The following is a 21,622-nucleotide window of genomic DNA, read 5'->3' on the forward strand; positions in this document are numbered from 1 at the left end:
GCAGCCAAGACCCAGCTTTAGCAGCCTTAACTAACAAAGCAAACCCGCCCCTCTCTACTTAAATCTTTAAACTGCATCAAACTGGAGATATTTAACAACAGTTTTAGAGCCTAAAGAATAGTTAAAAAGTAAATCTGGAAAACAAAGTACAAAAATCGAAGTGAAACCCAGCCAGATGCAAGCTCTGCAACTAGCAGAACACAAGCACAAAGCAAATCCAGCACTCAAACAAAGTTATTTTACACTGCTCCCAGCAAATTTGCAGCAAATGTCCAGTAATGAAAGATTTCTGCTGACCTGTGTATGAGCAGCAATGCAGATGTGGCGAGTTCTCCTGTCACCTTTTGTTCCCAGCCATGTCAGCTGTGCTCTGCTCCAAGTGCTGCTCACACTCCCAAATCCCCTTCTCCAGCTCTATCTTAGGAACTGCCCAGATTCTGTAGTGTAATCTGAGCAGGGAAGTACCATGTGCCTATGATATGGTTAATTCACTTTTTACCCCCTGCAATGCCGAAGGAAGCTGCTTCACATTTCAAAGCTGAGCCTAGGGCTGCCTGACCCAGGTACAGCCAGGGCAGTGCTGGGGCTGCCTCCTCCAGCCCAGCCTGGAGCGGCTCCTTTCCCCTTCCAGAGCCCGGGGGTCATCCAGGGGCTGCTGAGGACCTTGTCTGCCTTCCCCTGGGCGCCTGGTGCAGCAGGGACAGCAGTCCCAACACAGAGGGGGCCAGCCCTGCCTGCTGGGGCCACCACCCCACTGCTGGGGCCACCACCACGCCTGTGGGGAATAAATTCCCAAACAGAAGTTTTTTTCTACAAGGTGTCCACTCAGTTAACTACAGTTGTTGATGTTTGTGTTGACTATTTGTTGTTAATGTTCTATGTCATTGTAAAATGTTAATACTCTTAGCTGTTTGCCCCTTACTCCATCCCAGTATGCACTCTCACATCCACACACACCTCCACTGCCCCCACCAAAATGGTATGTGACAGCAAACACTCATGGGATTCAATGGTAAAAACCACTACAAACAACGAGCCAGTATAACATCTAAGACCAAAAAATGGTACTCCCAGGTGGGCAAGGCAGTGGAGAAGATGGAATCACCAACCAGAGGTTTTTCGCCTTGTCGCTACGACTCAAACAGCACTCGGTCGGTATGACACCCCTAGAGCAAGAGCCAGCATCTTCCCAGGGACTCTCACAAGGACAGAAGCCCCAGCTGTCATCCACAAAGCTGAATTCCTCCTCCTTCATGTCATCCAGTGGCAACAGTGGTGGTGTTCACGACCCCTAAGGCTCCCCACCCAAAGCTGACCCTTAATAAAGGCCTTAAAAAAGAAGCTGGTTTCCTGGCCCGTTTACTTCAACCCCCATGGCCAAAGCCAAGGCTCTTCACTGAGGTAGCTCTGGTGAGGCCCTCGAGACCCAGCAAAGCCCTGGGCATCTGGTCTGGGATCTTTGGCAGGGAAGATGTTACACAGGTTGGGCTGGGAAGAGTCCCATTTGTTCCTCTCCAGTGTTGCCATCAGCTTAGTGATCAACAGTGTCAAAAACCTAGCCTCAAAACTTTGTCAATTAACTCTCCTGTTAATATTTTTCTATTGTTATTGATCTCCTTATGGTTTAAATTTGCAATTATCATCATGCTTGACAAGAACACTACACAGAGAGAAGAAGGAAATGCCTCTTCCTCCCAAATTCTGCACAAGGGAGAGCTGCATCCCTTGTGAAGCTGACAAGCACAAACACACCAGAGAAGGGGCAGAGGAGAAGAGGGAGAGTAGTCCTCAAATCCTGTAACCCTTGCTCATCCAACCCCAAACACTGAGCACTAGTTCAGGGACAATAGCCAGCACCAGCCTGGCACAGGCATTTCCTGAGTGTTTGGCCTCAGGGTGAGGTGCAAAATGACAAGGGCCGTGCTACTCCCCAGCTTTTGTCAAGCAAATTCCCCATAATCCCAACGTCACCATCATCAATGACCCCACTGCTCAATCAAGTCAGGGAGGCCAAGGGAGCCCCACTTGCCAAGGGAAGGGAGATCTCTGGTCCTCTCTCCGCAAGCCCTGGGCACACGGGGGAGCAGACAGAGCTGCTCTTCAACAGCCAAGAGAGGGCCCCAAGGAGATTAAAGGGAAGAAACAGGGATCTTGGAAGAGAAAAGATTAAAGACAAAAAGATGGCAGAAAAGAGAAAACCTTTGGGGGAACTTTAACTCTTGGCCAGAAGACAGCAAAGCAATTTCATGTAAGAAACCTGCTTGTTAAATCCTTGCCCTGGTATTTAACATCTACAAATACATTGTGTGGGATTTCTAACAACAGCATTCTGCATGTCTGAGCTGTCTTGTCTTCAAACTCTTGACCTTTATTCTAAAGCAAAGATGAGAGCTCTATCTTCCCTGTTCCATAATTTAATAAAGCCAGTTATGTTTGAAATTAGCATGTCGGTAAAGTAAAACTTGGAATAATGTAATGGACTATTTAAGAGAAAAAAATATATTCTTCAAGAATGAATTCAACATATCAGCTCAGAAATTTGATCCTGACCAGTTATAATGACAATTGCTTACAAAAAAAAGCAACAGCAAGGAAGTGAGGTGACCTCAAAGGTTAGGAATGGAGGCCAACAGTTGTTTCTGCTGATGGCTGTGTTTGTATCACAGAATCATGGAATGGACCTTGAAGCCCATGGCAGGGACACCTTCCACTGTCCTAGGCTGCTCCAAATCCCAGTGTCCAGCCTAGCTTTGGGCACTGCCAGGGGTCCAGGGGCAGCCACAGCTGCTCTGGGCTGCTGTGCCAGGGCTCACCATAAGGAACCCACAGCCCCAGACAGCCCCTGCACTGCACCCCAGAGCACTCTGTGGTGCTCATCTCGGGTCTCCAACCCCGACCCCAGACTTCTGTGCCCCCCCAGCCCTCCAGGTGAGGCCAGGCAGGGCTGCACAGCCAGGGCAGGGCACAGCTTCCTGCAGGGACCCAGCTCTTCCCTGCCTGGCTTCATTAGCGTGCAGAACAGGCTTTAATTTGCCAAAATGATGATTAATCAAATCTTATTTTTCTCTAAGGCAGCTAATGAACAGCCAATTAAGTGTCTCAGTAATTCTCAAATAACAAAGGAACACTCACAGAGTGACAACTACCATCTATTTAACAGCACAGGCATGGCAGTGAAAGCCTGGCTGGCTGGAAGGGCAGGAGGTGTGTGACCAGCACATGGTCCCAAAGCCACCTTTTCTTCCTCACTTCAAATCACCACCACCACTTGCTCCTAGACCTGCTCTCCAGGGAGCCCTTGTGGTGCCACAGAGCCAGGGGACAGGGTGGGGTGCCCAGGGGATTGAGGATGAAGTGGCAAAGGGATTGGGGATGGGGTTCCCAAGGGATTGGGGATGGGGTGCCCAGGGGCCCCCACAGCACTCCCACATCCAGCTGGAGTTACTGGGCACCCAAGGCCTGCCAGTTCTGCTTGTCTCGTGGTTCAGTTCACAACCTTTCCAGCCCCCAAACAAATCCATGAATGCTTTTTTTTGATCATATAAACCAGGGTAAGATTAAGACACATAAACACAACTTAGCGCAGTTACCCGAAAAGCAAGAAATGACATTTTTAAAAGAACCCATAATCTTTGCTTTTTGAAGTATTTCTTCAGTGGGAATTGTGTTGGAGCAAAGAATGCAAAACCTAGAAGCTTCCAAGAGGGGGTCATGTGAAATTACTCTATTTCAAGACTTTTCCAAATCACTAACATTTTGACTCTGAATGTATTTGTAAGAATCTGCCAAAAAACATCAAACCAGTCAATTTTTTTTTTTTGCAGTTTGTAACTGTCACCTTTTCTTACATGTCTTAAAAAATGTTTTTGTAAAGAACTTAGGTCATTTCTGTAGAAATTTCTGCAATCCACTATGACATTGCATATTTTTTTCAAGTAAAAAGCAAGCCTCCCAATAAAGAACAAAGAACATCCTTTGTTTCAGACGAAGAATTTCAGGAGAAACCACAAAATGTTCAAGCAAAACATTAAACATTTGATTTTCCACCCGTTTTGCCAACAGTCTAAGTTTTCCCATACTTCTAATATCAATGTCAATAAGGAGGGGAGGGGAGGCAGGTCAGATGGATGACAGTCACTCTGCAACTTAAACCCTGCTAATTAAATAAAGATGAAAACATGATGTTTTTCAGAAAGCATTTATCTTCTTTTACTTAGTTTTTCTTTTTAATGAGGAAACAAGACCTGCTTGATTTACCCATCAGGAAAAAACAGCATTGAGGAAAAACTGGAAGTTGTTACTCATGTATTAGAGAAATCCCAGGCTCTGCTCCTGAGAGCACCCAGCTCTGCAGCCACCTCAGTCACCAACATGAGAGTCCTGTCCTTTGTTAAGGCCCAAACATTACTGATGGCAGAAGTTATTTTGGCTCTTCAAACGAGTTTTAGAAAAGCAGCCTTAAAACCAAATGGAAACGTTTCATTTTGAACGCAGTGGAGATTATTTGAAACACAGCATGCTTGCCTGACACACTTCACTGCCTGTTTGCACAGAATGGTTTGGGCTGGAAGGGACATAAAGATCATCTAGGTCCAACACAATTATCAAGTTCCAATCCCCAGTTAGTGAGGTTTTTTCCCAGTGCAAAGACATCCCCCAGCTGTGGCAGCAACATGGAACTTCATGCAGCTACATGTTAGAGTGCCACAGTGCCCAGCACTGCACAAACACACAACAAACACACCTCAGAGACAAGCAACCCCAAACCACAGAAACGTACAGAATTAAACACATGAGCTGTCTGGTCTAGATGTGCTTCGTCTTCATGGCAAACATCACAGAGTGCTGATTTGTTCTTTAAACTGTTACAGAAAGAGAGATTTTAGTAAATTTAAGTAAACCCCAGTGAGTTTCTGTCACTTCAGTCAATTTAAATGCAGGAATAGAAGTGATGCACTCAAGTTAACCTGTTTGCCCAGACTGAAGAGACATTATTAAATATTCTTGTTCTTTTACACATCCTAAATATTCAGACACTTGCAGCACCTCAGGGCATAGTGTGCTATGTCAACACCTTGAGAAGAATGCAAACATCTTAGTAAAAGCGAGGAGAGATTGCTTATCGTGCACTCTTGCTGTTAACATCTGCATTTTACAAAAGCTCACAAATTATTACACACACTTTCCACAGGACATATCCTCCTGGATATGCAGGCAGCCATGCCAGGAACCAAACAGCGTGTCAGAAAGCAGACTGCATTTTTGGTTTTGCTCTAAAGGCAGATTAATGTTTCAGAGCCTTCTACAGTTCCCCTGAGCAGAGCCATTTACTCTACCTAACCAGCTCAGAACTGAGGGATAAATCCCCCAAATCAATCTGCTCTGTATCACATTATATCCTTTCCAAGTGGCCATCCAAGCTTTATACATTAATCATACCCCAGGTCCTACACCCAGGACCATCAGACTGGATGCTGTGCTGATTGCATGGCAGAGCTCCACGCATGAGGCAGATGAGATTAGAACAGGATGTGGCATGCACCAGATGTGAGTGTCCTGCTTATGAAAACTGAATGAGTAACAAGTGAGCCTCCCAAGAGCTGGCAGAGCCACTGGGCAGGCTCAGCAGCTCAGCTCCTTCAGGTGGATGGAGGAGCAGCCTCTCAGTCCTCGCTGGTTCACTCCAGGAAAGAAAGAGACAAACCCAAAAGGCAGTAGGATTATCTTCAACAGTCTCATTAGAGGCCTGAGATAATCCACTTGGTTTTGTCCATAGCAAATTAGGAAGTGCCCGTGGGCCCTGTGCAGAGGCAGTGGCCAGAGCAGGGAGGGTGGCAGTGGTCAGTGGGGTCCGGGACTGGCTCAAGCTGCCCACCCAGGAACTCTGCCCAGCAGAGCTGCTGCCATCTGCTCTGCCAACTCCATTTAGAGCCAGTAATACACTTAGCAAAGCAAAAACTAGATTAAAAATAAAACAAAACTGGGCTTTGCTATCAAAACTAAAATCTGGCACCCTGTTCCCATGCAAAATCCTTCACAAGTGATACATTTGTGGAGGACAGCTGGAATAAATCCATGACATTTAATGACATACTAAAAGCAAACCTTGAACAAACAACTTTAAATCATTTGAAATACTACTGTGAATAGATGAAACTCTGCAGGGCTCACATGTTACAATAATTAGTCATTTCTAAACAGTGGAATTTAATTATTTTAAAAAATCATTTGCAGAAGTGGGTTTTTTTCCCCTATTCCAGACATATATTTAAAGTAACACTCTCCTGTGAAAAGGTTTTCACTTTAGAGCTTTAAATGCATTCTCTCATTCTGATCTGATTCATAACACCAGCAAAAGAGTTTTTCCAGCTTTCACCTTATTTTTTTTATAAGTAACCTCACCTCCAAAGCCCAGAGCATAGCACAGAAAAGCAGCAGTCCTAGAAGTCTTTCCTATAAAACACTTCAAATGTGATTGTCACAAAACTCAGACAACAAATTGCCTTGTAATTTAAACAGGAATTCAGATCCCAGAGGCATCTTGTAAACCTCTGTCCACGCATAATAAGGATCATCCTAAAAGGTTCCCAAATGCTCAGGTAGAAGAACAGGTCTGTCACTCCCTGTTCAATGGGAACCACAGAGATGTCCTGAGGGATTTCAGCTGGCCCCACCCTGAGCACCAGGGACCTGTGGTACTTCTCAGGAGAGACAGCTATGGGGAACAGCCTGAGAGGATTTAGCACAGCACCAACAGAGTGTAAGGGGCACACCTTGAGCTGCTGCTGGCCAAACAGCCCCGCGGTCATTGAGTGCAGCCTGGGGACACACAGGCTGGCCCTGGCTGAGCAGGAGCTGCCTGAGGACCAGCAGCTGGCTGGTAGTCCCCCACCACATGTCTGGCAGAAGGGACAGAGGGATCATTCACTGTGCTAGTGCAGACTCAGCTAATTCAAGTCAAAAACAAAGGTGGTTTGAGCTAACCTGGCTGGATTAAGAACACCCATAAGACCCCTTCAGCCAGCTCTGGTGGAGATATAATCTTTGCTGGTTGTGTTTTCTATTTCCAAAATGTCGTGTGTGCCTGCCCCAGGAATTGCTTTTTCTCTCTCTCTCTCTCCATCACCAGTCTAGACAAAACTGCATTAAGATCCTTTCTTGACTTTCATGTACAGGTGTAAGGGGTTAGCAGTTACTAAAAAGTTTTCTGGATACAGGAAAAAATGAGCTCCTTGTCTCCAAGGTATTCTCAGTGAATAGAGTCAGGAGCAAAAACTAGAACTAAACCAAAGAGGTTTCCTGCCAAGAATAACAACAACAAAAAAAATTAAAAAAAAAAAATAAATTCCTACCAAAATAGGCAGAAAGTCTGCGAGGTGTGGAGGGGCACTTTGTGTCCCAGAAAGGATTGTGTGAGGCACTTGCTGGTAGCAGTTCCTGGGGGTGCCCGAGCCCAGCCATGGCAGCCGGCTGTCCGTCTGTCCTGCAGCTGTGCCACGCTCCTGTCCCCTCCTACCCTGCATTCCTGGCACCGGGCTGGGCTGGGATCTCCCTGCCTGCCTTCATTCATAAAAACCAGAGCACGCTGAGGAAAGCTCCACTGCAGCCAGCAGTGAATGCCAGTGGCACCTCTACTCCAGCAGTGCCCACCCCACATCTGCACAGCATCAGAGACAGGGCTTCGACTTCTCCCTGCTCTGCAACCCATCCACAGAGCTCATCAGCAAACAGGACAGACAGGAATGTACCTCTGCCTTAATGCAAACCAAGGGGTGTTATAATGCAGCCTTATTTTCATAAGTAACAGGTTAGGTTTGTAATGCTCAATGAATGAAAACGTAGCTCAAAGGGTCTGGTCTTGCTCTGGTCATGTCCAGCAGGAGGACACAGGTGAGCTGCATTTCTTCATACCTAAGTTTTTTTCAACTGCTTGATTTTCAACAGAAAGACCACAATAGCATAAGCAGGAGAAAACAAACCACCTTTTGGAAAGCCCTTTTCCAAGGCTCTTTTGTTCAACTGCTGATCTGTATAAACATGGAATTGGAAAGGATTTCTTGGGATATTAAATACAGACCCCTGTTATTAAAGGCAACATGTCACTTCCAGCAGAAAGAAAGGGTAATGTTATGCCAGTGAGCTGGAAGGAAATCCAAATTCCTAATGCAAGAGAATGGGGGGAAAAGCTAAACAAAAGTGAATGCATGAGCCTATATCATGAGATCAGAACCTTACTCTAAACATATGGGCTGGTGGCACATCGAAGAGGAGATAAGAGGCAGAATAATTGTCACGGTTCTTTCTGTCACTAGGGATCTGCATACAACTAAGAAAAACACCTCAGCACACTCAGCCCTGGGACAGAGGAGGAAGGGGAGCTCCCAGGGCACTCTGTGAGAGATCACAGTGGCCCCAAGGCCAAAGGCTGATGCAAGAGGCAGGCAGGCCCCAGCCAGCAGCACTCTGGTTTCTTCTGCTGAATAGCCAGAAGGCTGGAGGAAAGCATGTGCCCACTGCAAGTCTTTCAGCAACCACACCATCTCTGCAGAATGGAAAAGACACTTCTGGCTTTGGCAGAAGAAGCTAAATCCCACCTTGTACCCACAACTTATGGGAAGAAACTCCCAGGCGTGGACACGTTTCCAAAGAACAGTTTGAGAGAGAAGACTAGCCCTGTAAAGATTTATTCTCTGCCTGGATTAAGGGAAGAAGGCGTGGTTGGAAGGAGGCTTGGCTTGGTTTACACGGGGTGCAAAATTTGGGGGCACAGGGACGATGGGGAGGGACAGCCAAGGTCCCTTCCACCCCCAACAGCCTCCATGCAGCCTGTGAGACCTGAGTCACCAGACACAACAGCAGTGAGAGCAACGGAGCCCTCAGAGCTCCCAGGACACAAAAAGGGCAAAATCATGGAGTGCAGGCAGCCTGGAGAAGGGCTGTAACCACTCTGCTCCTGCAAATCCAGAGGAAGGGCGTCCTTCAGCAGTGCTGGAAGGGTTCTGGCAGCATGGAAGTCCCTCCTGGAACTGAGGACCTGTCCAGCAAACCAGTTTCCAGGTGGTGCAACACCAGGACTCCATTCCAGACAGATGACAAGATACAGAAGATGCCACTCCCTCACTGTGCACTGCTGCATTGCCATCCTCAGCTGAGCCCCAAAACCCAGCCAGGGTGCCTGATGGGCTGCACCTCGCACATGGGCAGCACTGAAGCCACACTCAGGAGCACTGGGAGCTCACCAGCCTCTTCCAGAGGATCCTCAGGCACACTCGCCCCCCAGCCCCCAGAGATGGGGGGGTTGCTGCCCTCCCACAAGCTCCTGCCTGAGCAGGACAGGCAGAGATTTGTTTGGAATGACATCCTTAATGACAAACACTGTGGGGGACTCTCTGCCCATCATCACCTTTCAAAGGCCACCTACACACAGAGCACAAAACTGCAAAACACCATTTCTTCCAGCTTCGAGTAGATCAGAGAAATTCAGAAGTGTACAATATCATGCGATAATCTACTGCAACTGAAAAGCTATTAAAATGCATGGAGATGGAAAGAGAGATCTCTTCAGTCACAAAAACTGGTTTAAACTAAAAGAAAACCATTTTTCCTAGTATTTATATACACTGCAAGGCTACTGTTTACTTCTTATTTATTCCAGTGTCACTTGAGAGTAGACTGATGCAGTGTGCTCAGACCAGCAGTCCCACAGAAGTGGGGCCCCTGAGGAGCTCCTAGGGATGAAGAGCTCCACGGCTTTGCCATCAGTTTCTTGTCTTTAGTGGAGAAGTTAAAGCTCCAGGCCCTACATTAACTCCATAAACCCTGCTCAGAGTGCTGCCTTTGTGACAGAATACATTGATGCAATTAAAATAACATGGCTCTTGAAGAGTAAGGCAGCACTAGGAAAGCTTTGCCAACAAAGCAATGCCAATTAAAAGTGTGATTTTTGGATTCTATTTTTAGGCCAACATCAGTCCTATTAATGCTGGTATAACTGTCTTCAAAGTGATTTTGAAGGTCCAGCTGATGCCACTTGGGAGAAGAGCTAGTTAAAAGACTAGGGTTTGGCATCTATAGGCTCCATTCTGTCATTAGGGGAAAATCTTTCATAATAAAACTAATTTCATCCATTGCACTAATAAGGGGGATTTATGTCCAAAATCTTCTCAGACAATTTTATGCCCATTAACTGTATACCACGAACTGTAGTTTTTGTTGTTAAATGACGTAAATTACAAGTAAAGCCACATTTATGGGATGTGCCCATGGCTTCCACTGGCATCTGAAAGGACGGGGAATGCCTAAAACACAGATGTGTCATGAGGAAGAGCAGGAAAGAGAGAACTCAGGTGCTGATGGTCTGTGAGAAAGCCACACCAGCCCCAAACACCGCCCCTCTACTCATCGCCCGTGGGTGCAAAGAAACCAAACCCGACGCCAATACAACTTGGCAATACCGGCAACTTTCCTTTCCAAAGAAAACCAAAGGCTGAGAGAGAAAATTCGATACCAGTGGGGCACACACCAGCTCCACGGCCCTTCCTGCAGGTGTTAGAGAGCGTGTGCCCAAACCCTCCTCTGACCTCAGCCCCGGGCGGCTCAGCCGGGCTCTGAGGCACAGGGAAAAGATGAGGGCATGGGGGAGAACCGGCTGATTTTCGCGTCAGCCGGGGTCTGCACAAGGCTCTGAGGCACAGGGAGAAGCCGAGGGCATGGGGGAGAACGGGCTGCCTTCGGCTCAGCCCTGCACACACTCGGTGGTTCTGCGGCCGGCAGCTCCATTCCTGTGCGGATCCTTCCAGCCTGCTCCCCGAACTTCCCCAGCACATCCCTCCCGTACCCCGAACCTCTCCGGTGCATTTAAACGCCGCTCGCTCCAGGAAGCCAAGCATACCAGCAAAAGCGGGCAGGGAGCGCTTTTCTCAGCTCTGCCATACACTTTCTCCTCTTCCCTTGGAACTGCCCTTTGGTTCTCGCCCGGCTCACGGGAGGCTCACAGCCCGCACGACCCGGGAGCGCCTTTGCGGAACGCTCTGGCCAGCTCTGCCAGCGCCAAGTGACATTTGCTCCGCAAACACTCCCACCGCCCCGCGGGCTGCTCTCGCCTCCACCCAGCGAGTTGTTTTCCATAAACCAACAGCTCCCCCGAAAACATCCACAAAGCAACTTTTTTTTTTTCCTTTGACAATTACGAACCAACAGGAACCAGCCCCCCAAAAAATAAAAAAATATAAAATTAAAAAAAAAAAAAAAAGAGAGAGAGAGAGAAGAGGACCAGCGCAAGGAAATACCCGCGGGTTGTCCGGAAAGCGCTCTGGGCCGAGGGGCTGCAGCGGCTCCGGGGCTCGCCCCGCCGCACTCACCGCCCGCTGCTGCCGCCGCTCCGCTCGGCTCCGGGGACGGGGAAGGGGCCGCGGACCCCGAAGCGGAGGGAGGGGCCGGAAAGCTGCGGCGGGGCTTGTCCAACCTGACACCGGCCGGGCGGGACGGCGGCCCCGCGGCGGAGCGGGCCCGAGCCCCGGGACAAGGCACGGCACGGGACGGGCTGTGCGGGGAGGATCCCGGGCACGGGAGCGGCCCCAGACGGGCTGCTGCGGACCGCAGCTACCACGGAAAGAGAAAAGCCGGGGCTGAGAGGTGAGCGCCGCGCCTGCCCCGCGGCCCAGGGGCCTCACCTGGCTCTGCCCAGCTCAGCCTCGCTCTGTCCGCTAAAGGTGGCTTCGAGATCGTTCTGTGAGAAAAGCTTTCCAATGTCCTTTTGTCCGCTTACTGAGATGTGGGCAGCCCCAGACTCACCTGGCCGTAAGCCCTCAGGGAAGCGCTGGATGCTCGGACCCCGGGCTGTCCATCCAGAGCCCCGCTGTCGTGTGGCAATAGCGGCTGTTTATAGAAACCCATCCTGGGATGAATTAGAGACAAGTCCCTGGGACGAAGGAAGTCCCTGTAACAAACACTATGTCATCGGGAAAGCATCCCTGCACGGAGGGTCTCGGGAATGAGCCCGTGCTGCTCGCTGCCAGACTGGCGGTGCTGGGAGCTCGGGGGCCGCCTGTCCTGATCCAGAGCTCGGGCACCTCTCTGGGCTTCCCCTGTCCCTTCGGTGCCTGAAGCAGTCCCTGGCAGGCGGCACTGAGACGCAGCTGGGATGTTCTTACGCTGCAGGGCCCCTCTGCCTTCTCAGCCCCTCGGGAAGGAGAGGCCCTGTTTGGTGCCCCCAAAGCTGTTGGCAGGACAGCTCTGCCCAGGCCTGCGGGCAGGAGCAGCAGGAGCGTGGCACTGTCCCACCAAGGCCATCCATCCAGCCCGCAGCCTCAAACAGTTGGTGGAGGCCCCAGAGCATCCATGGCCAGGCTGGCAGATTGCTCCTCCTGACAGCCAAGGGATGCAGCAGAACCCACTGCTTCAGTCAGAGGAGGCAGCTCCCTTGGTCACCTCCTCATAGCAAAGTCAGCCTGGCCCAATCTGTGACACTAGAAATGCAACGTTCTGAGGAGACCTTGGAGCTGCCCCTGGCTCTCAGCTCCCATTCACAGCAAGAATGGAGTCTGCACAGACAAAATGTGCATACAATTAGGGAAAAGTAGCAGGGTAAGAGTTTCCATTTCTGAAATGTGGTATCCAGTCTCCAACACAGCCAGTGCCCAGGAAAGTGGGACTGTGTTATTGTGTGGTGCTACAGTGTATGTGGGAAGGGTCCTGCCTATTGCTGCTGGACACCCTGAGGGATGGAGCAACTACAGAAAATCATTGTGTAACTTTAGCCAGAGAGAAAAATGCTATTTGCTTTGTAAGCAAACATCAGCCCTCCCAAAATGTTCCTACACAGTCTTGAATTTCATCTCGAGGAAAAAATGAAAGCGTAGAAAGAGCAGAGGACTCTGATTTCTCTCTCCCTCTGTGGAGATGCAGTGTGAGCACTGCTGCTCTGAAAGCAGGGTTCCAGTCCCCTAAATGGTCTGGTGACAGCCCATGAGTGCCCCTTGCTGGCCCCCACTGCAGCAGGAGCAGAGGGCAGCAGCAGAGCTGGGCTAATGCTTTATCTGGCCTTTGCACTGAGACTGTGCTGAGCTGAGAGTGAGCCCACATCTGTCAGCTCTGCACCCTGAGCTGTGTGCTTGATGAAGGCCAGGAGAGACCAAAGGAGTCAGGACTGTGATAAAACTAAACCAGGAATCACAGGAGACTCCCAAAATCACTCCAGCAACTTTTCCTGTCAAAGCCATGATGCCCCAAGCAAGGTGAAGTCTGTAGGTGGGTTTAAATTCTCTCATCAGACCAATTGATGCACATGGGAGATATTTGAGCAGCTTTCAGGCACCCAGATCCTTCCTCAGAACAAAGAAGGGGTACAAGCTGTAGCTCACCAGAGCACCACACACCTGGATAAACTCGGGAAGTCCTAAACCTAACCCAAAAATTGGAGCCCTATGCTGGTGGCCTGTCCTCAGGCATTGCTTTCACTCAATTTATCCAAGTTTAAAAGTTACTGTTTCTTGAGTCATATTTTTAACAATATAAGATCACTTAAAACACCTTGCTTTGACTTCAAATGACACTGAAGAACTAATACATCCAGGATTTAATGAAGTGAGGCTAAATGGAAATATCCATCATTTCTGAATGAAAGAAAACTGACAACATTATCTGGGGACTGAAAAGATAAGGCATGTGAATGCACACAAAGACATGGCAGGCGTCCTCATGGGTGGGATAAGCACATACCCACTCAGGGACTAGCTTTGGAAAGCAAAACTAACTCTTTGGAAGTCTGATTTCAGGAGAAGAGTTTGGACTTGAATCCAGCCCTTTGTTTGCATCTCCTGCTCTCCTGAAGCTCTGAGCTCTGCACTGTGCACCAAAAGGGAGACGGGAGCACTGCCCCCTTCCAAGGGACAGGCAGGGACCAGAGCACAGAGAAACCTCTCTACTTGGGGTGGTTAATCCTTGGCCCACCTAGAAACAACTTATTTTCCAGATAAAAGCCCCACAGAAGAACCAAACCAGAAGAGAGAATATGTGCCACTTTAAAATTCCAGAGCTAAGATACCAAAAGCAACAACAACAAAAAAAAAGTCTCTAGTGATTCCTAAACAACAATTTCCTAACTGCAGACCAGTGGAAGACACCACCAGTGTCCTCTGCCCCTGTAAATTGTAGGAACTGTTTTGCCACATCTCTTCTGTGGCCCTCCCTTCCACATGGCTCTGGCATTCCCACTTTCAAGTGCTGTTGCTCTGATTGAATAGCCATGGAGCAGACTCAGACTGAAATATTTGTTTGCGTGTCCTCATCCAACCACAGTTTTTCAGAATTTGGGAAGATGTCACAAAGCAACAGAAAACAATGCCCCCTTGGCCGCAGTCAGACCACTCCACAGCATGCCTTTCATTGCAGTGTATGGTTGGGAAACATAAGAAATGCACAGCTCACACAGGAAAAGCTTTCAGCAGATGTTGCTGCTTTAAAATACCAGACAGTCACTATTCTAGCACATTTCATACAAGAGGAATCAACTAGCTCAATCCAAACAAATCAATGATAGCCTGTGCAGAAAACCTCACACCATTCTGGGAATTTCTGATCACCAGGACTTGTAAAGGTTTGCTGGGACCTGCACAGTTGAACCTGTGACAAGGAAAAGGTAAAGAAGCAGCTCACATGAGAAGATACCTGCAGTGTGAAAATTACCCACTCCAGCAGCTTAGGAGGGAAACAGCATCTCCCTTTCCTTATCATTAGCCAATTTTTCTGCAGGTGTTTGGTCACATTCACTGTCTGCTACCCCCATTCAGTGCCCTGAGAAGAAATCAGGTCATACATGTGAAAAAGAGTAAAGCCTAATTCTTCAAGCCAGGAGCAAGTATGCCTGACAGTGACTTGCCATTAATTTAATGTACTGGCAAGGCAAGGGCACTTATAAGCAGCATTTGATAAAGTATTCTTTCAGATTCTGACATTTTACTGCCAGTGTCTGAGAAATGTACCCAAATCTAACATCAAAAGGCTTTTCAAGGGAAATAACAGGAAAATTATCTTTATCTTGGAACCTGATTTGAAAATGGTCCTGGTTCTCCAACTGTTTCACCACTAACAATTGTTGGGAATCAGCATTCTGATGCCAGCTAATGTCACCTCAGTGAGAAGCCCTCAGATGGCAAAGGCTGCAGGGACAGCCAAGGTCCCAGAGCTGCAGGAACAGCCCCTCTAAAGCTCCCCAGAAACCCCAGCCTGGCATGTCAAACACATTTTATTTGGATTGATTTCCAAATAGAGGCTCAAATCTGACATCCATTCAGTGAGTGGGCAGAGTGGTACTTTTCCCCAGTCACCTCTGCTGGTATCTCCCATTTCCTCCTGGCCATCCCAGGTGCTCTCACTGAATCCTCTGTACCTGAACATTTTGAGAGTGAGGAAGTTGAAGATATAACTGAAACAATGCATTTCTTCTTATTGTTTTCTCTTTTGAAACTGTTCCATATTGACCTTGAAAGTTTTCAAAGAACAGGAGAAGCTCTGGTTCTTTCTGTGGTGGATGAGCTGACTAATACAGCCTGTCAAAATCCACTTTGGATTTGCTACAGCACATTACATGCAGGTTATAAACAAAACAAACATCCAAGATAAGAGTGACCCCCAGCAGGCTGCATCCCGTGGAGCCACCCCCTGAGTCATGGCTGCTGTTCTGACTCTGAAACATGCTCCTAATTTAGAAAGGATAAAGTATTGAAAACCCATTTCAGCAGAGCTTTACATTTAAGGTTGCCAACCAGAACCCAGAGCCCACAGGCTCTTTCTGTGTGGGCTGTTTTTATGGTTTTTGCACTCACACCCAACTCTGCTCCATCAGCAGGATCCTCTGTGGGTGCAGAGATCTGTCAGCTGGGTGTAGCAGGGGGTAGGACACAGGAGAGACTCCAGTGGGAAAGCCTGAAGGGATGCAGGGAGGAAGACAGACAGCAAGCAGGAGGAAATCTAGAAATGTGTGAAGGCATCATTCTGAGCCTGGATATTCCCACCTAGATTCCAGCTGCAAGTTCACCTCCCCTGTAACACACTCCATTACCCCCAAAATGAGTGGAATTGTGTTTTTATCCCTGAGGTGAGATGTGATTTCCATCTGCTGTTTCTGCATTTCACTGCATGGGAAGTCTCATCTCCCAAGCTCTGCTTTGCTGTCTGGAGTTCCCTGCTGCCTTTGCCCATTTGCTGAACTACCAGAAAATTGCCAGAAACATCAGCCCTTCAAAACCACTCAGATTATAAACACTCTGTCTCATCTCCAGTGCTCACAAACACAGAGGGAATCACTGCTCAAGCGTGCCACAGCTCCCTGCTTTGCAGCAGGATCTCCCCAGCACACTTCACACCACCTCTTTAATGAGACACTGGCTTTGTCTCACTCCTCCAACCCGGGGGGCTGCTCTGTCCTCACACTCACATGAGTCTGTCCCAATCAGCACCTGCATTTTTGAGAGGAGCCTGCTGTGAGCCCAGCCAGGTGACACAGGACAAAGGAAGGGCTGTCACTGCTGGGGAGAGGTTTCCAGCTCAGCCCACACAGGCAGAGACCTGCTGCCAGTGAGTGTGGGTCGTTGGCAAGCTGGAAGGTACAGCAAGGTCCCATTTGACAAAGGAGTGCATAAACCCTTACAATTACTCATCACAGATCATTGTTTTCCTCTGGTGAATGGCTTAAATAAAAGTGTTTGCACTGAGGCCAAGAATGCAGGGTCTGAGGCCAGGCAACATCCTGCAATGGTAATAAATACCTACTACACAAATAAACTACCAGAATGGCTGTTCCCCCAGATGTCACGAAGTTACCCCGTGCACAGGCTGCTCTTTGATGCTGCCTGCTGACCCAGCCTCAGGCTCACAGCACTCTTCCACAGAAAACCGGTTTTCTGTTAAAATAAACCAATTGGGGTAGAAACTAAAGCTGCTATTGAATATGCAGTTATTGTCATTGCTATTGCCTCACTTCTTTGAAAATGCAAATTATTCAAAACATAAAAGTAAAGCCATGTTTTGACTGCTGTGGGAGAAGGGGTCACAGTCACCAAGTGCTGGCAGACCAGCTCCCTCCCCCAGCCAGAAGGAAGGCCCCACATTAGAGGCTTTGCAAATTGGATAAGGTGTGGAACTAATAAAAACTTGAACCAGCCTGGAAACCTGATGATTAAATCTTGGAAAGCTGAAGGCCATGAGTTCTGACTTCTGCCATGATGGATCTCTAACAACATGTGAAACATGAGGCAAACATCCCTGTTTTGGGCAGCACAGACAGCCAAGTTCTGAACAAAACCAGCTCACAAGCCCTGCAGGGACTGTTTGGACATCTCATCCTACACAAATATTCCCAGTTCACACAAAATCATCTCAGTTCAAAGTTAAAAATTACTCCTAATATTACCTGCTCTGGAAAACCCAACTGCAGTGTTTAATTTTCTGGTTTTCCACCGTGGCTGAAACTGCAGCATTGGGGCTGGACCCATGCAAGAGGCATCCACATACAGCACCTACTTCCTTTCTGAATTTATGGATGGTACTGTGCAGAAATACAGCAGGGCTGAGGTACTGTGCAGCCCTGGTTAGCTCGTGCCCAAAGGCCAGCCCATGATTGCCTTGGACATGGCTCCCTGTGCTGCTGAAGGGAATAGCTGACCTGTAACTCGGGCAGCAGCAACGCCCCTTTCACAGCTCTCTCCAGTCTCCCTCCTGAAATTTGTCTTACTCTGAGATTCAGAACACACATGTAAACTGTTTAGGGATATTCCTATATCCCTGTTTCTCGTTAAAAGTGCCAGAGAGGATGAAAAATGTGGCCCATTAGTGTTATAACCATCAGAAAGAAAAAATAAATAAATAGGGAAAAAACCCCCTGTGGTGAGGGTTGGACCTGTAATAACCCTGTCTGTTCCCCCAGCACGTTCCAGTTTCTGGGCAGTACTGCTCTGAAGGGGTTTTCAGGCAGATCCCTGCTGCCCCCAGCTCCCACTCCAGTGGTCTCCAGTGTAAGCAATGAACATCTCTGGGAAAGATAAAGGGTGCTGGAGGAAACTGTGTTTGTTTATTGTCCTTAAGGTGAGATCTGAACACTGACATTGCCAAGCACTGGGCTAGCTGCTCATCAGCACAGACTGCCCTGGCCACGCTGATTTCCTCTTCAGAAACACCTTCAGAGCAGCATGGCACTGTCCATTTCTTGTGGTTTCCACACACAAAGAGGATCCCTTTTCCCTGTTCCCAAGGTTGAGGGAGCAGAGAAGGATTAAAATACCACAGGGCAGTGAGGAAAGAAGAGTCAGAAAGAGCCCACTGACACCAAGGAGAGAGGAGGGGGAGGAAGGTATTCTGTGTTTTGCTTTCTGATAATCTCTATTTTAATCAGCAATTAATTAAACTGATGTTCCCCCGAACTGCAATGCTAATGCTTCTGTGGCAAATCAGCATCACTCACGGAGAAACTGGAAAATGGATATTTCCCTCTTCAATGTTAGGTACACAGAGTAGCACAATATGTAGCTAGGAATTGCTGCCACAAGCAGAAAGCCTGGTGACATTTGTGATGAGAGTGGCCACAGCCCCTTACCGTGCCAGACAAAGCCATGCCAGGGCCAGCACCTACATCCTAGCCCAGGGGATGCCCTCAGGGTGTGGAGGGATCCCTTCCCTACCCTACAGGGGAGCTCTGATGTCTGGCCAGAGCTTGGGAGCAGCTCAGGGATCCTCTGGAGCCCAGGGCAGTCACACTCCCACCCTGCACCCAGGAGCTGGTTTGCAGTAACAAGTGCTCCAGCACACCTTCAGCTGCCTCCACAGGAGGCTCAAGGGCTGCATTTAACCTTGCTGTTAGTTAAGAGGTTTTTTAGGTTTTATTTTAACGAGACATCTGTGGGCAAAAAAGCTTTTTGTAGAAAGAGTGTGTGGGTTTGAGGAGTGGGAGAGGGCTGTGAACAGATCCAAGTCCTTCAGCAATAACCAACAGTCTGCTCAAGATATAAATTCATCCTTGTAGCACTGAGATCTTTAGGACGTCTGGAGACCTGGGCTGATACTGGATTATTATTATTATTATTATTATTATTATTATTATTATTATTATTATTATTATTATTATTATTATTATTATTATTATTTTATTTTGTGTAGACATTTATCTTCAAATAATAAAACAGTTTGCCTTATGCAAGGCAATGAAGAGAGAGTGAAAATGTCCTTTATCACCTGCATTCTTGTTATGTGGCACCAACACAGCATTTAATAAAAAGCATCTTGATATAATAACACTTTAAAGTTTATTTTCAAAGCAGAACTGTTGTTTGCCCAGAGTAATGTAAGTTTGCAGTTCTCCTTTACACTTCACAGACAACGAGAGAAAAAGATTTTAGAATCTCCCCAAAGGAGAGATTTAATTGTAAAACAAAGCACCAAGTAGGACATTTAGCTGAGGCTGTAAAGGCTACAGTAATTAAAAGAAGCCTAAAACATATGGTACACTTCATGAGGCTGGTTATTATGAGCTACCCAACTGAACCTTCTGGGTGCGTGAAAAGAAAAGGGAAAATGCAACTCTTCTGCTCTATCCTGAACCATAAAAAAGCCTTTGCTGCACTCCTCATGAAGCAGGAGCGTCACTCTCATCTTAATTCGCTTAATCTGGAGGAGAGGGATTTCCTTCACCTGCCGAGGAGAGCTGTTGTGATACCTGGATGCCTTTGCCGTGTGAAGCGAGGACAGGGAGTGCCATCAGTGCGCCGATGGCCAGCAGGGGACAGGACAGTGGCAGGCCTGGCTGCACAGAGTCTGATCGGCAGCTCCTGGCTCACCCTTGGAGCACCGGCCCGGCCCCAAAGCGGGGCCCTATCTCAGCGATTACAGGAGCGCTGTGCTCCACATGCACCAAGCTGGAGATGTTGCAATGTGGTCAAATCCCAGAACGGCAGGGATAGAAACAAAACAAACACAAACCACAACAACAGCTTGTGTAATCAGATCATTCAGAGGAGCTGGGAGGCAAGTCCCTGGCTGGTGCTAACCAGCACAGCTCTTTCTACACTCAGTTTCTCCATTTTGGGTTCAGTTATCATCATTTCATAGCTTCAAACCTCTACCTTCCCACTCCAACATACAGGAAGACTGTAAGCTCTGGGCTACCAGCCTGAAACTGTGTTTTGTGAAAATCTTTGCTTGGCTGAAACCCAGAAATGTCTTTTCCGCACATTTCTATCTCTTGTTGTGGGTGCTGGTGTGGAGTCTGTTTATGACAGTGTGTCCACACCTGCTGCCCTGCTCAGCCCTCCAGCACTGAGGCAGGTAAACTCAATCTGATGAGCATCCACAGCTTTTGGCCCTTCAGGAAGATATTCCAAAGGAAGCCAAGGGAAAGGGTGTCTCTTTTCTTCCTGTTCCCTGAAGGGGTGGTGAGAAAAATAAGAATGTCGTCACAAGGCAAAAACACATATATATGAGAAAGATATCAGATAAGAAAACACATCTGACTGCCCTTAAGCCAAACATTATTCAGCAGCCTCAGCTTGCTCCCATAACCTAGGCATGTGATATATTGTAGAATCACAGAACCACAGAATGTTTGGGGTTGGAAGAGACCTTAAAGCCTATTGGCCCCAAATTCACAGTTCAAATCTTAATCACAAGCAGCAGCAGCAGCCACGAGCCTGTGCTGTGACAGCCATGCCTGGTGCAGTGACAGCCTCTCACAGGCACAGCAGCTGCTCCACCCCACACTCAGCTGGGAGCTCCGTGCACTCAAAGAGGCACATTAAAGGCAAGGAGAGGGATTTGGGCATTTTCTCAGGAGGGGAGCCTGAAGCTCGTAGCCCTCTGCCACCACTATGTACAAGACGTAATTTGCCCAATTAAATTATGTCACTGGTGGAGAAAGGTGGGCTGATCTTGCAGAGCTGCCATACAATAAATGTCAGTTCCAGCAGCAATAGAGAGCAAGTGCATTGCAATGTGAAAATTCTCTGAGTTACACCTTTACTGAGAAATAATAGCAAGCTCATTAATGCTGGTGGTTGGTTTCTCTTTTCTTTTTTCTCCTCTGTACAAGTAACATGGAAACAGAAGAAAGAGGATAATTTCTCTGGTACTGAACTGCTTTGTGACTGCAACTATTTCTGGATTTCCCAAACCCAACATTTGCAGTTTGATCCCAGGAGAAAAATGTGTGGTTTGCATTTTTAGGGAAAAAACCCCCTCCAATTAATTTGTGCAGATTTGCATATAAATGACTTTCAGGCTCAGCATCCATCATGATGGCAAGTCTGGTTTGTGACTCCCAAGTGTCTGTGGTCTCCAGGAATCATGGCAGCTTCCAGCTACTCTCTCAAGTTTGCTTCATTTGCATCTGAGCTCAAAGGCAAAATATGTTCTCTTCTACCAGAAGCCTTCTTGAGATGTGATTTACATACAAGAGAAAAGCGTGAGAAATGTCAATATTTGCCTTTTAAACATGATTTCAGGATGTCTGTCGTGGTTCATTCATCTGCTCTTTGGCTCTTGCATGCATTTAGTTGGCTTTTCTTTGACTGCACAAGCATATGGATCTCATTAGCTTAATGACACTCTTATTTATCCTTCATCCCTGCTGCACTTCTTA

General features: G+C 47.8%; 2 protein-coding genes across 6 annotated transcripts in view; both read right to left on the minus strand.

Moving 5' to 3' along the window:
• The window catches only part of FBLN2 (fibulin 2), a 91,151-nt gene extending 79,211 nt beyond the window's left edge, over positions 1-11,940 (minus strand). Inside the window, exon 1 of one of the 5 annotated variants that reach the window (XM_079316758.1) lies at positions 11,673-11,940. The gene's annotated coding sequence lies outside the window, so the exon portion shown is untranslated. Of the gene's footprint in view, positions 1-297; positions 408-10,891; positions 11,056-11,288; positions 11,454-11,672 lie in introns of those variants that run through there. The other 4 variants (XM_079316757.1, XM_079316760.1, XM_079316756.1 and 1 more) reach the window with 4 other exon arrangements.
• Positions 1-21,622, minus strand: part of LOC306807311 (uncharacterized protein) — a 1,031,843-nt gene that overhangs the window by 312,114 nt on the left and 698,107 nt on the right. The window lies entirely within an intron of this gene.

This window comes from Erithacus rubecula, assembly GCF_903797595.1.
Source record: "Erithacus rubecula genome assembly, chromosome: 13".
NCBI classification, from domain to species: domain Eukaryota; kingdom Metazoa; phylum Chordata; class Aves; order Passeriformes; family Muscicapidae; genus Erithacus; species Erithacus rubecula.